The sequence below is a fragment of the Lithobates pipiens genome, unplaced genomic scaffold (assembly GCF_037356315.1).
Source record: "Lithobates pipiens isolate NorthernLeopardFrog02 unplaced genomic scaffold, aLitPip1_a1.2 Scaffold_8, whole genome shotgun sequence".
Taxonomy (NCBI): Eukaryota; Metazoa; Chordata; class Amphibia; order Anura; family Ranidae; genus Lithobates; species Lithobates pipiens.
Window position 1 is genome coordinate 657,152,386 of NW_027507903.1, and position 17,505 is coordinate 657,169,890.

Consider the following 17,505-nt stretch of genomic DNA (forward strand, 5'->3'; position numbering starts at 1 on the left):
CTCTCGGGCGCATTTGAAGTCAGTACCCAAGGTAGGAGCGGGATAGGATGAATCGATTGGACAGGCTGTTAGTCAGTCCCTCTGAGGCTTTGTCCCTCGTCAGAGTATCTAAATGTATTCCATAGATGCCATGTCCGGGAATATGTTTCCTGTCCGTGTTGATTAGTGAGGATCAAGTCCTCCATCCGGCTAATCTCATCTACCTTTCGTAGCCATTGCGCAACAGTCGGTGGGTGTGGGGACTTCCAGTTTAGTGGGATGCAGGCCTTGGCTGCGTCTAAGCCCTTGTACACACGGTCGGACATTCTGACAACCAAATCCGTTGGAATTTGTCCGACGGATTTTTGAAAAAGGAGAGGAGGAGGTAGAGTTGTAGGTGACACTAAAGGTTCACTACGATGAGTAGAAATGGACCCAACAAAGAGCAGAGTCTCAGAAGCCAAGGAAGTAGAGTGGTTTTAAGAAAAGCAGGTTGCCAACTGTATCAAGGGCAGAAGAAAGGTCTAAGCCCTTGTACACACGGTCGGATATTCCGACAACAAAATCCGTCGGATTTTGTCCGAAACTGGTGTTGCATACACACGGTCGAACAAAGTTGTCGGACAATCCGATCGTTCAGAACGTGGTGACGTTATTTCATTACAACGGAACTACGTTCAGGCTAGTAGCCAATAGCTTTGGTCTAGGAATTTGATCTGAGCATGCGTGGCACTTTGTCCGATCGGAATACTCTACAAATGATCGGACAAAGTCCGATCGGATCATGTTGTCGGAAAATTTTATAGCCCAGCTCTAAAACTTTGTTGGTCGGATATTCAGATGGAAACAGTGCGATGGAGCCCACACACAGTCGGATTATCCGACAACACGGTCCGATCGGACATTTTCCGTCGGAATGTCCGACCGTGTGTACAAGGGCTATGAGATGTCGGATCACAGATTTTTTGTATACTCGTGCCGGTATTTGTGTCACGTGTAGAAGAAAGTAGGCCAGTTCATCGGGCACCGTCTGGTCTGTGAATGTTTGGGTTATACGTCGGACTTCTCCCCAGAACTTCTGTAGTCGGGGGCATGACCAGAATATGTGTAGGAGGGTGCCCTCCTCTGTCTAACACCGCCAGCATCGGTCTGAGGTTGTTGGGAAAAGTTTGTGTAATAGGGCAGGGGTCCTGTACCAGTGTGTAAGGATCTTGTAGTTTGCTTCCTGGGTTTTGGCGCATAGGGAGGATTGGTGAGTAAATTTGATTATGTATTGTTTTTTTATTGTCATTGAAATGGCAGTCAAGGTCTCTTTCCCATTTGGTGAGGGATTGGGGTTGGTAGTCCCTCGGCGGTTCGTTCAGGATGGCGTACGTCAGGGGGAGTGTATGTGTGAGCACACCAGTCTCTGTGCAAAGCTCCTCCAGGGTTGTGAGGGGTTGTTGTGAGTCATTGGAGGGGGGATAGGAGACCGCTGAGAAAGTGGCTGAGTTGTAAGGCTCTCATGAAGTCTAATTTGTATGGGCCGTTGGGGTCTAACAGTTCCGTGCATGACCTCCACCTCCCCAAGGTGCTGAAGTGGGATGCCTGGTATAGTCCTGCTACTTGAAGATCATGGAACTTCTTATCGCGTAAGCCTGGTTCAAACTGAGGATGGCCTATGATGGGCCGTAATGGGGAGTTGCAGGTTGTGAGGCATGATTTTGCCAGCATATATTAGCTGTGTTGCCTATCAGGGGGTGGCGTTTGATTTTGGGTGGAAGAGTGTTGTGACACCAGGGGATTCTGTGGAGGGGTATGTCGCTTTGGTCCTGTTCCAGTTGCGTCCCAAATTTGGTGCCTTTATGTCGACACCAGTCCAACAGTCTCCTAAGGTGTGCTGCGTGGTAGTATATGCGGACTACTACTGTACTTTTGGTAGGGAAAGTAATTTCCTATTTAGGCGTGGGTGTTTCCCTGCCCAAAGAAAGTGGGTAAATGTGGAGTCGACTTGTTTAAAGTTTTAAAGTAGTCCCCGAGTATATGAATTGGCATGGCTTGGAGGAGATAGAGGAATTTGGGGAGTATTGACATCTTGAGGATGTTGCAGCTGCCGAGCCATGAGTGGAGGTCGTCTCCCCATTCGTCAAGTAGTTTTTGAACTGCTTTCAGCAGGGGGAAGTTGAGCTTAAACAATTGGGGCATTGAGGTGGGCATGTAAGTGCCTAGGTACTTCAGGCCTGAGTCAGTCCATTTCAGGTTGAAGCTGTCTTTAAGTCGCTTAAGCTGGGGCTTTGGTATCCCTATGCCCATAGCCTCTGATTTGTTAAAATGTATCTTTAAGTTAGAGAGATGGCCGTAAATGTCGAACTCCCGTAGGAGGTGTGGTAGGGAGGTTGAGGGGTTTGAGAGGGAGAACATGAGGTCGTCAGCATATGCCGATACCTTGTGTCGTGTTTCATTGGCTCCTATTTTGGTGATGTCTGGGTTTAATCGGACATGGTACAGGAAGGGTTCTAGGGTCAGGGCGAATAGCAAGGGCGAGAGGGGGCAGCCTTGCCTAGTCCCGTTCATGATCAGGAACATCTCCGAGAGTACACCGTTCGCCCTCACTCTCACTCCTTGTAAGCCGCGGCCACCCAGTTTAGCATCCTATTCCCCAGACCTATATATCTCAGCATCTCGAACATGAATGACCAGTTTACCCGGTCGAACGCCTTTTGTTCCCAGGAATATACTTGGCGTTTTACTATTGACCGCTATGTGTAGTAGGTTGAGGACTTTGGTGGTGTTGTCTCTAGCCTCCCTGGTTAGGACAAAGCCCACTTGGTCCAGGTGGATGAGTTGGGGCAGGTGTTGTAATCTGGAGGCCAGGATCTTGGTGTAGATTTTCAGGTCAGTGTTTAGGAGGGAGATCGGGCGGTAGCTACCGCATTGGGCCGGATCTTTGCCCTCCTTGGGAATGACTGATATTTGTACTTGTAGTATAGTGTAGTGGAAAGCCTTCCCTGTTCCTTGTCCATTGAATAGTGACACTAGGTGTTGGCCTAGGGTTGGGAGTTGGGTCTTGTAATAAGAGACGGTGAGACCATCTGGGCCTGGGGCATTACAATTGCCTGGCTTGGCATTTTTTAGTGCTAGTTGAAGCTCAGGTAATGTGATGGGTTCTTCCACGGATTCTTGTGTCTCCTTTGATAGTGAGGGCATTTGGGATTGTTCTAGATATTCTGTCGTAGTCGCTGCTATGGGTGGTGTCGTGGCTAGGTTGTACAGGGAGCTGTAGTAGGTTTTAAATTACTGTGTGATTTGCTGGGGTAATGACCTTTTCAGTCCAGTGGTGGTCCTGATGTGTGGGATGTAGGATGCTACCCTTTGTGTTTGCAGTGTTTGGGCCAGAAGTCTCCCGCATTTGTTGCCCGATTCATAATTTTTCCTACGGCAGATTTGCAGTGCAGTTTTGGCCTTAAATTGAAGGAGATCGGTAACTTGTGAGCGGACCGTGTTAAGCTCGATCCCAAGTTGCCTGGTCGGGGTCATTTTATGGGTTAACTCCAAGGCCTGGAGTGTGGTTAGAAGTGTGTCTAGTTGTGCGGACCTTGCCTGTTTTAATCTGGAGCCGTGTTTAATGAGGACCCCTCTGATAACGGCTTTGTGGGCTTCCCACACCACCCCTGTGTCACTGTCTTGGGTACCATTGGCATCAAAATAGTGTCCCAAGTCCTTGACTACTTCAGCTAGGACTTCAGGGTTCTGTATTAGGCTTTCATTAAGTCTCCATTGTGGCCGCTGTCTTGCTTGCATATCTGATAGGGTGTAGCGCATACTGATCGGGGCGTGATCCGACCATGTAATCGAACCAATGGTGGTTTCCTGGATCGCGTGGCATTGTCTGTGGGGCACTAGGATATAGTCAATGCGTGAGTAGGTCTGGTGTGGTTTTGGGAAAAATGTGTAGTCACGCTCCCCCGGATGGAAGAGGCGCCAGGTGTCAACCAGTTGTGTGGAGTGAAATGTTAGGCCAATACGTTTGCCCGTGTCACGTGTGGTGGAGGAAGTACCAGAGGAGGTATCCTCTGTTGGGATCAGTGATATGTTCAGGTCCCCCCTATGACTTGGCTGAGATATCCCTGGGTATGGAGCGCGGGCCTAGGTGGGGGAGTAGGTAGACGGGGCCGTGAGGCGAACCCCCGGCCCTCCCCACCCCCCCGGCAACCTGTGTGAGTGTATCAAGCAGGTATCGGTATGGTGAGACAGGCAGACTGCAGTCACTAACTATGAGTGAACATTCTGAAAAATAATAAACTGGGATAATGGCTCATATTTAGCAGTCTTACTTTAACAGGAAACAGAACGGGAACAGCAAATACAGTGCAATTGTCATTGGCATGTATGTATTAAGGAGCAGTATACAATTGGGTATATTCCCCATGCCTGGATCTAGGGGGTCTTAGCCCCTATCGCCCCCCACTGGCTACTGCGGAACAGTGGTTTGCAGGCAAGTGTGGCCCCGTGAGTTTCTGAGCGGTCTTGGTGTTCCCCCTCGTGGGTGTAGCAAACAGTGACCCCAGGCAGGGCGGGGGCGGGAAGGTCAGCATCGCGGCTTTCTTCCAGGTGGTAATGTATTGGTGTGCATACGTGTGCTGCCCTTCTACATCCCCTGGACTCCCATCATTCCTCAAAGATAAACATAAAAAAAATAATACCCAAAATAAAAGGCGTGGAGGAATTTCTCTGTCCTGGTTAAATTTCCTGGGGTGTCTGACCACCCCCCCCCCCCCCCTCCCAGAAAGCAGCTATTTAAGCTTTTGATGCGTGTTCAAGGGGCATTTAAAAGGTTTCACCGACTGTTTGATCCAAGCTGCACCCATGCTAAAGAGGGAATATGTATTGCAACAATATATACAATACTACAAAATCCAGAGAAATAGACAATAAACACTGGAAGTATGTAAAACAGTTGTAAATTAATACAATTTATACATATACAATTTTTACATATACAGTTGGTAATAAACACGTGAACCAGTGAATGACCCCTAATCCCTATACTGGGGAAGGCCCTGCGTAGGGGGTGATGCTATGAAAATGGTCCAACAGTCTTTATGAAACCCTTTCCTACTGGCCGGCACGTTGGGGCCCAAATCTGGCATTGGAGCACTCAGAATTAGAGAATATGTGAACCCAACATTGCCTGTTCCTGATATGTGCCGGCTGTACCATGTCCTTGCATAAAGAAGTTTCCCTTTTCTCTTAGTATTGCTTCTTTTTGTGTTCCTGCCAGTCCCTTTGCTTTTCTATTAAAAACTGACCACATTAGGCAGGAGAAGGCAGCGTGGTCAGTTCTCTAGATATTCTGGCAACTCGGCCTGTTCTCCTCCAATGATTGGATTTGTCCTGACTTGCCCCCCCCCCCCCCCCCCTGCACAGCCATTCACTGGAAAGCTCATATAGGTGCCAGAAAGGTGTCCTCAGTAAGCAATACTGTTCCTTTAAGTAGAGTATGGCAGGGTATGGTCAGCAGCCTCTCACCAATTCCTAGGGTGATGACCTATCTTCTGCTTTCCGTTTGGGGCTCTGCATTGTCAATCGCAGTGATGTCCTCTCCACATCCAGGCGGTGGCACCAGGCTCGGCAGTGGCATCCCCGTACAACAGAAAATGTCTTCTACCCTGCTCCTCTGCTGAAAAATTTCCCACCAGCAACCTCTTACATCACGTCTGTCCTCCGCCATGAATGCCCCTCGCCCAGGAACAGCCCTTCTTTTTCCTCCCTTCAGAGCTCTCCTTATTGCTGAAAGAGGTAGTCCCATAACTAATCTGTATTTCAGGCTCCATCTCCTGCATTCCCACAAGTCATAGTTGCTCCCAGCGGGCTTTGTCCTTCCCGCAATCCACGGTAGTTCAGTTTCTTCTTCTCTGTGATGGTGGTGGGGCTTACTCGAGATGCAGCAGACCATGGGCACACCATAGATCAACAAGGAAGGGTCCAATCGTTTAATGCATGGTCACATCACAAGAGTAGTGCAACGTTTCAGAGTCACGTAGGACCCCTTCCTCGGGCATGTGATGAGTGACATCACATGCCTGACAAAGGGGTCCTACGTGACTCTGAAACGTACGGCAAGATCATCCGACCAACAGATTAAAGGGGAACTCCAAACAAAACACAAGATTTATTAATAATTTGGAGTAAGGCCGTGTACACACAGTCTGACTTTTCGATGGGAAATGTTGGATGTGAGCTTGTTGTCGGAAAGTCTGAGCGTGTGTGTGTGTACGCTCCATCGGACATTTGCTGTCGGACTTTCCACCAACAAATGTTGGCTAGCAGGTTCTCAAATTTTTCCTCCAACAAAACTTTGTTGTCGGAAATTCCGATCGTGTGTACACAAGTCCGACGCACAAAAGTCCACGCATGCTCTAAATCAAGCAGAAGGAGCCAGACTGGCTATTGAACTTCATTTGTCTCGGCTCGGCGTACGTCTTGTACGTCACCATGTTCTCACGTTTGGAATTGTTGGCCAACATTTGTGTGACCGCGTGTATGCAAGACAAGTTGGAGCCAACATCCTTCCAACAAAAATCAACGGTTTTGTTGGCAGAAAGTCCAATCGTGTGTGCGGGGCAGAAGAGTGGGTGTCCCGTGTAGTCTGCATCTACATGCACTGCTGCCAGTAAAGCTAACAATCTGTAAAATAATTTATCTGGCCACACCTCCCCCCCCCCCCGAATGACAACACATGCAGTATATACAGAGCTGAGTATATATTATATATACAGGGTCGGATACAATGACAGCACATGCAGTATATACAGAGCTGAGTATATATTATATATACAGGGTGGGTGGTATATACAGAGCTGAGTATATATTATATATACAGGGTGGGTGGTATATACAGAGCTGAGTATATATTATATATACAGGGTGGGATACAATGACAGCACATGCGGTATATACAGAGATGAGTATATATTATATATACAGAGTTGAGTATATATTATATATACAGGGTCGGACACAATGAGAGCACATGCAGTATACACAGAGCTGAGTATATATTATATATACAGGGTCGGATACAATGACAGCACATGTGGTATATACAGAGCTGAGTATATATTATATATACAGGATGGGTGGTATATACAGAGATGAGTATATATTATATATACAGGGTGGGTGGTATATACAGAGATGAGTATATATTATATATACAGGGTGGGTGGTATATACAGAGATGAGTATATATTATATATACAGGATGGGTGGTATATACAGAGGTGAGTATATATGATATATACAGGGTGGGTGGTATATACAGAGCTGAGTATATGTTATATATACAGGGTGGGTGGTATATACAGAGCTGAGTATATATACAGGGTGGGATACAATGACAGCACATGCGGTATATACAGAGATGAGTATATATTATATATACAGAGTTGAGTATATATTATATATACAGGGTCAGACACAATGAGAGCACATGCAGTATACACAGAGCTGAGTATATATTATATATACAGGGTGGGATACAATGACAGCACATGTGGTATATACAGAGCTGAGTATATATTATATATACAGGGTGGGTGGTATATACAGAGATGAGTATATATTATATATACAGGATGGGTGGGATATACAGAGGTGAGTATATATTATATATACAGGGTGGGTGGTATATACAGAGAATAGTATATATTATATATACAGGCTGGGTGGTATATACAGAGCTGAGTATATGTTATATATACACACACTGCACTCCGAACCCACCCAGTTGTGTGACAATAGTGAATGAATATTCGCTATTTTCACACTGAATCTCCTCTCCGCCACTCAGTAAGCAGGTCCTGAGGCCCGTTTCCCGATTGGCCAAAACGCCAGGCTATCCTATTGGACCATGACGAGAAGGAAGAAGACGTGGAGGCCACCGGAGGAGATGCAGAGGACGAAGCTGCTTCACAGAGGGAAGCACTGCCTGGGGGTAAGTGCGGGGCTCATCTCAACTGACTGACCGGGGGGGGGGGGGGGGGGTTTAAGTCAGGGCCAGATTAAGAACATCGTGGGCCTGGTGCTGAGGATTTTGATGGGGCCTTTTATAAACAATAAATAAATAAAAATGCTAACTATTTTTTGTTATAACAAATTAAATTAAAGAGAGAGAGGGAGGAAGAGAGAGAGAGAGAAAGGGGATGAAAGAGGTGTGAGGGGTAAGGGAGGGAGGATGAGAGAGAAAGGGGGGATGGGAGAAAGAGGGAATGACATCAACGCAGCCTGGCCAAGGCAAGTGACGGAAGGCACAGAACCCAGAAGGAAGTCCGGGTGAAGATGGAAGTGCCCGGGCTCCGCCAGACTGATCACAGCACAGCACTGGAGGGCTCAGTCTGACAATTTAAGTGTACCCTAATGTGCTAATATGCTGGGCACACTTGTACATTATGGCATAATCTCCCCAAGGGCCTCTAAAAAGTAGTAATGTTAGAAAAGTTTACTACCGCTTTACTATCACCGGAGCCTCTCATGGGGCCCCTACTGACCCTGTGGCCCTTGGGCAGTGCCTAAGTACATGGTTGTCAACATTTCAAAAATATTTTCAGGGACGCTTTTTTTTTACAAGTGCTATATTTAGAGTAGCTGACATCCCCCGTGTTCCTCTATACATCACAATAGTAATTACAAAATAAAATAAGTACTAACAATGGGGCAGAACAAATATGAGGACTGCGAGATTTCCTTTAGTTGAACTGACAAAAGTGCCCATTCTAGAGCTGGTAACATTGAGGAACATATCATTTTAACATATAATTTTAAAGAACAGTTTTTGTGGGTAAGAGGCACAGGGGAGGAGTGTGGATGGTATAAAAGTGGGAAGTATGTGCAGGTGAGGGAGAGGAATGTGGAGGGTCTAACAGTGGGCACTATGTACATGAGAGGAGTGCAGAGGGTATGGCAGAAGGCACTATGTACAGGAGAGGAGTGTGAAGGGTAAGACAGTGGGCAGTATGCACAGCAGAGGAGTGTAGAGGGTATTAAATTGGGCACTATGTATAAGAGAAGAGTGTGGAGGGTATGACAGTGGGCACTATGTACAGGAGAGTAGGACAGTAAGCAGTAATTACAGGAGAGGAGTGTGGAGGGAGGGTATGACGATGGGCACTATGTATAGGAGAGGAGTATGGAGGGTATGAAAGTTAGTAGTATGTACAGGAGTGGAGGGTATGACAGTGGGCACTATGTATAGGAGAGAAGTGTTGTAGGTATGACAGTGGGCACTATGTATATGAGAGGAGTATGGAGGGTATGATAGTGAGTAGTATGTACAGGAGAGGAGTGTGGAGGGTATGACAGTGGGCACTATGTATAGGAGAGAAGTGTTGGAGGTATGGCAGTGGGCACTATGTATAGGAGAGAAGTGTTGGAGGTATGACAGTGGGCACTATGTATAGGAGAGGAGTGTGGAGGGTATGACAGTGAGTAGTATGTACAGGAGAGGAGTATGGAGGGTATAGCGGTGGGCACTATGTATAGGAGAGGAGTATGGAGGGTATGGCGGTGGGCACTATGTATAGGAGAGGAGTATGGAGGGTATGTCGGTGGGCACTGTATAGGAGAGGAGTGTGAAGGGTACGACAGTGGACACTATGTACAGGAGAGAAGTGTATGACAGCGGGCACTATGTACAGGTGAGGAGTGTGTAGGATATGACAGCGGGCGTTATGTATAGGAGAGAAGTGTGGAGGGTATGACAGTGAGCAGTATGTACAGGAGAGAAGTGTGGAGAGTATGACAGTGGGCACTATGTATAGAAGAGAAGTGTGGAGAGTATGACAGTGGGCACTATGTATAGGAGAGAAGTGTGGAGAGTATGACAGTGGGCACTATGTATAGGAGAGAAGTGTGGAGGGTATGACAGTGAGCAGTATGTACAGGAGAGAAGTGTGGAGAGTATGACAGTGGGCACTATGTATAGAAGAGAAGTGTGGAGAGTATGACAGTGGGCACTATGTATAGGAGAGAAGTGTGGAGGGTATGACAGTGAGCAGTATGTACAGGAGAGAAGTGTGGAGAGTATGACAGTGGGCACTATGTATAGGAGAGAAGTGTGGAGAGTATGACAGTGGGCCCTATGTATAGGAGAGAAGTGTGGAGAGTATGACAGTGTGCACTATATATAGGAGAGGATGATGAAGTAATCTGGGAAGGAAAAATGTAAAGGTTTGTTTAGGGACTTGCGTAGTGGTTAAGCGGGCCAGACATGGATTGCAATTACACCAATTAAGCAGAGACCAGCCATAGTCGATCTATGTATGGGCTAGCTGGTTTTACACAAGTCAACCTATTAACCGACTTGAGTGCAACCAGCCTGTCAGGTTTTCCCCAAAACAATGCCAGCTATAGTTAGCAACACTAATCATTGTATTCACTGGCAGAACACAATAACACTGAGGGAGTGATTGCCCCATTCACAGGTCAGCAGGTGAGAGGGTGTGTGGGGACAGGCTGGGGAGAGATACTAGTCAGTCCCTGGGTAGGCACTGGTTAGTATCAGAGCCAGATACACACAGGTTGCATACGCCAAGATCATTCGAGCGAGAGCAATAATTCTAGCACTAGACCTCCTCTGTAACTCTAAACATGTAACCTGTAAAAAAATGTAAAGCATGGCTTAATACACAACAAAAAATCGTGATAACTTTAGTGTTTTTTTTAATGAATGAAACAGTTTCTTTCCAACATAAAAAGTTGCAAATACCACCATTTTATTCCATAGGGTGTCGGCTAAAACAATATATAATGCTTGAGGGTTCTGAGTAATTTTCTAGCATAAAAAAATGATGATTTTTACATGTAGGAGAGAAGTCTCAGAATGGGCCTGGTTGCCAAGGGGTTAATTATCATAAGTAATATACAAATAATTATTATAAGCTCTGTGAGTTCATCCTCTCAGTCTGCTGCAGAGCGTTCCAGCTTGTATCTATACTGCCGCTCTGTATGTAGCTTCTGACAGGCTGCGCAAGGAGCCCCGTATCTCCGGAACCATATACGATAGCAGCCCCATATTTTAACCAGTGCTGGGTTGGGTCTTTAGCTACCTACCCACCAAATATGGGGTATCTGTGACTCCTGATCACCGAGCTACAATCCTCGAAGTCGATCTTTTTTTTTTTTTTTTTTTTTTTTTTGGGCAAATGGGCCTATCTTGAGAAAGGGGCCTGGAGCTGCAGCTCCAATAGCCCCTATGTTAATCCAGCCCTGGTTTAAGTGACCCAAACTACCCCACGTGGGCAGGATGTCAAGACCCAACAACTATCAGAAGTCAATAATCACCCATTCTCCCTTACATCACAGTGCACTCCTCTTACCTTGTGCTGCTGCTGGGTGATGCTGGGAAGCAGAAAATGCAGGTTCTGTAGGAGGACCAGAGGAGGGCTGGTGTCAGCTGCCAGAGTTTGCTAATGCTGAGACCAGGGGGAGGGGGGCGCTGCGGCTGCACAGAGAGGCACAGAATCTGTAGGAGAAGTTCTGTCCTTCTCTCTGCTGCTGAGTACTGATATGGGGAAAAGAGAATTGTGCCTCTCCTCAACTGTAATGGGAAGCACAGGATCTGGTGGAGGAGTTCTGTCCTCCTCTCTGCTGCTGAGTGATGATACAGGGGGAGAGAATAGCACCTCTCTGCAGCTGCACAGAGACGCACACGATCTGGTGGAGGAGTTCTGTCCTCCTCTCTGCTGCTGAGTGATGATACAGGGGGAGAGAACAGCACCTCTCTGCAGCTGCGCAGGATCTGGTGGAGGAGTTTGACTGCTAAGACAAGGTGGGGGTGGAGTCAAGGGAGATTCCGCAGCTGCAGGAATAGTGCGAGGACCACATGAAATGGCCTGGCGGGCCAGACTCCGCTCAAGGGCTTGTGTTTGACACATCTGGACTAAACCAACTAACCTATACACCAGTGGCGGCCTGTCCATTAGGGGTGCTCGGCGTTACCCCATTTCTCTCTTATGCCGCCCCCTATATGCATAATGGATAGATTCATGCATAACATGAATCTATCCATGTCCGCTGAGGCCACCCCCTATTCATGTGTCCGGCCCCTTTTCGGGGCACTGGGGGCATGGGATTTTTTTTTAAGCACCAAATTAGAGCCATAGGCTCTAATAGGCTTTAAAATAGGATGGGCTCAAAGTGCGGAGCATACGACCTGGAGCCCACCCAGGTGCGTCACAACAGCGCATGAATATGCGCTGTTGAAACATTGATCCTCAATCTGGCCAATCAGAAGACGCGTGTGAGACTCGATCAAAACAAGACTCCAGACTAAAAAGACCTTGAAAGTAGCTCAGCTATGGCTTTAGAAATCTATAATGGCGAGTGGGTTGGATGTGTGGTGCATGTTTTTCCGGTATATATATTCTTTCTAGGGATGAGCCGAACACCCCCCCCGGTTCGGTTCGCATCAGAACTTTCGAACGGACCGCAAATTTGTATGAAGGTTAGAACCCCATTGAAGTCTATGGGACTCGAACGTTCGAAATAAAAAGTGCTAATTTTAATGGCTAATATGCAAGATACTGTCCTAAAAAGGGTTTGGGGACCTGACTCCTGCCCCAGGGGACATGGATCAATGCCTAAAATGTTTTTAAAAACTGCCGTTTTGGCGGGAGCACTGATTTTAATGACGATTAAAGTGAAAAAAAAAGTGAAATATTCCTTTAAATATGGTGCCTGGGGGGTGTCTGTAGTATGCCTGTGAAGTGCCACGTGTTTCCCGTGTTTAGAACAGTCCCTGCACAAAATGACATTTAACGGAAAAAACGTCATTTAAAACTGCTTGCGGTTTTAATGTTATATCTGGTTCCTGCAATATGGTTGAAAATCATTGAGAAAAATGGCATGGGTAGCCCTCCCTGCCCATTACCAGCCCCTTTGGGTCTTGTACACATATTAAGGGGAACCCCGTATCGCAGTATACAGGCGATGCAAACAAGACAAGGACTGTGTAGGTTTGTTGTGTTAAGTAGAATCTATTTGTAATTTTGAACTGGTACATTTTTAAAGTGTAGCTCCAGTCAAAAAATCTATTTTTAAGCTTTTTGGAAAACATAGGGAAGGGTTATCACCCCTGTATAATTTGTTTTGCCGTCTATCTTTTTTCATCTCACTTCCTGTAGTCTCCTTCCGTTTGCAAGTAGGAGACATTTGTAAGTTGGATGTTTGAAAGTAGGGGCCTGCCCTATATGCTCTGCAGAAATGGCGGAACAAGGTGTTGGTGTTGCCACAACATTGTAAGCCCTCAAAGTGACTCTTGGTGGGCGCTGGAGCGCCCTGCTGTGAACGATTATATCAAGAATTGTAATTACATGCCATTGTTGAACAGTGGTAGAAAAACTGACCTTAAAGCGGGAGTCCGCCGGGACTCCGCGTTTTTTTTTTTTTTTTTAAAAGCCAGCAGCTACAAATACTGCAGCTGCTGACTTTTAAAATAGTGACACTTACCTGTCCAGCGCGCCCGCGATGTCGGCACCCGAAGCCGATCTGTAGATCGTCTCTCGGGTGCTGCCGCCGCCATCTTGGGTATGGGAATCAGGAAATGGAGCCTTTCGGCTTCATTTCCCGGTTCCCTACTGCGCATGCGTGAGTTGCGCTGCGCAATAAGGACGGTCCCCGCTGCCTCTGGGATCTGTGTGTTTCCCAGCAGGCAGCGGGGCACTTGCGGAAAGGGGCAGGCACTTGCGGAAAGGGGCGTAATCTACGCCCCTTTCCGCAGAGAGCTATCCCGGAAGTGGGTGCAGATACCTGTACTGTACAGATATCTGCACCCCCCTCCCCCCTGAAAGGTGCCAATTGTGGCGCCGGAGGGGGGGAGGGTTCCGATGAGCGGAAGGTCCACTTTAGGGTGGACCTCCGCTTTAAGTCAATTAAGCCACTATAAGTCCTCACAGTTACTCTGGGTGGGCACAGGAACGGGCCCTCCTGTGAAATATTATATCAAGAATCGTAATTACATGCCCCCGTTAAACAGGGGCTGAAAAATTGGGCCTTAGGCACTGGTGCTGGTGCCACGACACTGCAACCTCTCCCATATACTCTATTTGTGGTGCAGGAATGAGCCCTGCTGCAAACCATTGCATCAAAAATTTCAATTAAACGCCCTTGTTAAACAGGGGCTGAAAAATTGGGCTGGTGGCTATGACTAAGCACCGTGTTTGGTGTGAAACATGTCAGCGCCTGTGCAGTTAGTCTGTTTACCAGCTTAGATGCCATGATTTTAATTACATTTTTGAAATAAAGTTGAATAATTCGGAAGTGTGGCTATCCAGCTACATCTTTTCTACTTCAGTTCCTGTTGCAAACAGAGCCAGCACCCTGTGGGATTGTGGAGACAGCTGTTTTGGGAGAAGTCATTACCTTAGAGCGGTAATTTTTTGTATTTATAATGGCCCAGCAGCTGGGGCAGGGACATTTGCCTGCTATAATCGGACGTGGGTGTACTGCTAGCAGAGTGCCCGCAAGCAGGTTTCAGAGAGGACTGAAGGTCTAGTGGGGTTGGAGATCCCAGCTGATGAGGAGCAAGGAGAGGTCCGCTTTGTTCTTTGGTGTGGGTCTTTGAGGTACGATTGCCAACGAGCTGCATGGCAGGTCAATATATGTCTGGTCAAGCATGTGGTGCCCAAGCAGCTGATGTTTTGGCCACGCAAGATACGCTTGAGACATATGTTGCAAATAGCAGCAGTGCGATCTGATGCACTCATCTCAAAAAAGGCCCACACCAAAGAACTTTTAGAATAACGTGCAGAGGCAGCACCCTGCACAGGTGGAGCTCTGCGGTGTGATATAGTCGGTGTGCTGCCCCTAAGCTGGCCCCCGGAGGGCATCCTGCCTCGTTGGACATGTGCCTCCTCCTCCTCTCTCCTACCAGGTACCCACGTGGAGTCAGTGCCCTCATCATCCCCTCCCTCTTCATCGCTGGAGCAAACCTGGCAGTATGCTGCAGCTTGTGGAACATGACTGCCAGATTGCTGTCCTTCTTGAGCATCCCCTCTCTCTGCTCTCAAGCTACTGCCTTCCTCTAGCTGAGTATCATCATCAGAGCCTACAAAACACTGGGCATCCTCCTGGAGAATGTACCCAACACTGTGCTCAAAGAGTTCAGGAGACTCCTCAGGAGGACGTGGTGGGTCTAGGGAAGGAGTCACTGATGATGACATAGAGAGGAGGGAAGACGATGCATTGGCAGCTGCTTTGCTAGTTCCCTGAGCCTGGGTGAGAGAGGATGAGGAGGATGAAGAGGGCTTGGTCATCCACTCTACCAAGTCTTCGGCATGTTGCGGCTCAACATGTCCAGCTGCCGAAAAGAAGGACAAGTGTGTCCCATGCCACGTGCTGATGATGATGCACCGCGTCCACGACCAGCACTGTTGTCTCTAGACACAGAGCCCGCTTGCCCTCTTTTATCGGCTCGCGCCTGTCTGCCTCTCCTTGTTGGCCTTCCAGACATGGTAATGGCCTGAAGGGAGATGGGAAAACCAGCAATTGGGTAGTGTATATTGTGCTGGAGGCACACAACACCCACTAACTCCTGCAGATGGCAGATGGCTCAAGAGCTATGTAGGTGGATATAACGGTGTATACTGCGGTCAGGGCACGCAGACAGCACGCCACAATCTCCTACAATTGACTGCAAGCTCTATTAAAAAAGAGCAAGATAGCTAGCTATATAGGTGGATATAACAGTGTATTCTACGGTCAGGGCACGCAGACAGCACGCACAATCTCCTACAGCTGACTGCAAGCTCTATTTAAAAAGAGCAAGATAGCTAGTTATATAGGTGGATCTAACGGTGTATTCTGCGGCCTGGGCACGCAGACAGCACGCACAATCTCCTACAACTGACTGCAAGCTCTATTTAAAAAGAGCAAGATAGCTAGCTATATAGGTGGATATAAAGGTGTATTCTGCGGTCAGGGCACGCAGACAGCACAAACAATCTCCTACAACTGACTGCAAGCTCTATTTAAAAAGAGCAAGATAGCTAGCTATATAGGTGGATATAATGGTGTATTCTGCGGTCAGGGCACGCAGACAGCACAAACAATCTCCTACAACTGACTGCAAGCTCTATTTAAAAAGAGCAAGATAGCTAGCTATATAGGTGGATATAATGGTGTATACTGTGGTCAGGGCACACAGACAACAACCACTACAGTAGAGCAAGAACGCAAAATCGGCCGATAATGAACGGTGTATACTGTGTTGAAGGTACACAGAACACCCACTAACTCCTACTGACGCCAACACACTACACAAGGCCGTCGCGCTGGCAGCCTTATATAGTGTGGGGCATGTACTACACAGCCTGAGCTATGATTGGCCACAGGCATCCTGCCTGTGGCCAATCATGGCTCTCCTCGCTGCCGGCGCTGTGATTGGCCAAGCATGCGGGGGTCACAGTGCATTCTTGGCCAATCATGAGCCAGCAATGCACTGCGATGGGGCAGTGCATTGTGGGCCGTGAGCGTCAAACTAATTTGTCGCGAACGGCCCATAACATTCGGTATTCGCCGAACGGGCGAACAGCCGATGTTCGAGTCGAACGTATGTTGGACTCGAACACGAAGCTCATCCCTAGTGAGGAGGGGGGATGGAGGAATAAATTTGTGTATAAGGGGTGAAAAAGATGACTGAGAGCCGATACAGGGTTATAAGATTATAGAAGACCCGGGGGCAAAGATTTGAGGGTACAGAGGCTGGGAAGGGAGCTTGAGGTAGATATGAGGGTACATAAAGTGAGGAGGGGGGCTTATGGTAAATATGAGGTTACAGATGATAGGGAGGGTGATTCAGGGCAGATATTAGAGTACTAAGGCTGGGGAAGGGGACTCTTGTGCAAATATGAGAACACATGGGCTGTGAAGAGGGATGGGTAAGATATGAGGGTACAGGGGCTGTGGAGGGGGACTTGGGGAAGATATGAGGGTACAGAGGCTGTGGAGGGGAACTTGGGGAAGATATGAGGGTACAGGGGCTGTGGAGGGGAACTTGGGGAAGATATGAGGGTACAGGGGCTGTGGAGGGAAACTTGAGGAAGATATGAGGGTACAGGGGCTGTGGAGGGGGACTTGGGGAAGATATGAGGGTACAGAGGCTGTGGAGGGGAACTTGGGGAAGATATGAGGGTACAGGGGCTGTGGAGGGGGACTTGGGGAAGATATGAGGGTACAGAGGCTGTGGAGGAGGACTTGGGGAAGATATGAGGGTACAGAGGCTGTGGAGGGGAACTTGGGGAAGATATGAGGGTACAGAGGCTGTGGAGGGGAACTTGGGGAAGATATGAGGGTACAGAGGCTGTGGAGGGGAACTTGGGGAAGATATGAGGGTTCAGGGGCTGTGGAGGGGGTCTTGGGGGAAGTTATGAGGATACAGGGTCTGTGGAGGGGAACTTGGGGAAGATATGAGGGTACAGGGGCTGTGGAGGGGGACTTGGGGAATATATGAGGGTACAGAGGCTGTGGAGGGGAACTTGGGGAAGATATGAG